Source organism: Gekko japonicus, unplaced genomic scaffold (assembly GCF_001447785.1).
Source record: "Gekko japonicus isolate JY-2015 unplaced genomic scaffold, Gekko_japonicus_V1.1 scaffold4074, whole genome shotgun sequence".
Taxonomy (NCBI): Eukaryota; Metazoa; Chordata; class Lepidosauria; order Squamata; family Gekkonidae; genus Gekko; species Gekko japonicus.
Window position 1 is genome coordinate 83936 of NW_015163210.1, and position 213 is coordinate 84148.

A 213-nucleotide genomic window follows, 5' to 3' on the forward strand; every position below is an offset into this window, starting at 1 on the left:
TGGTTAAGAGGTGGTATCACATGGCCCCTTGGGCCAGCAGGTTGGAAGAGAACCCCCGGTGGAGGGCTCCAAAGAAGAATGTTGTAAAATCCCATGGAGGAGGAGCATTGTATAGCAAGCAGCGCCAGAGACGCTTTCAACAGCTAAGGTTTAGATCGATCTGAACTTCTATGGAAGTTGTAGAGAGATGAGTAAGAAGAGCCCTGCTGGATC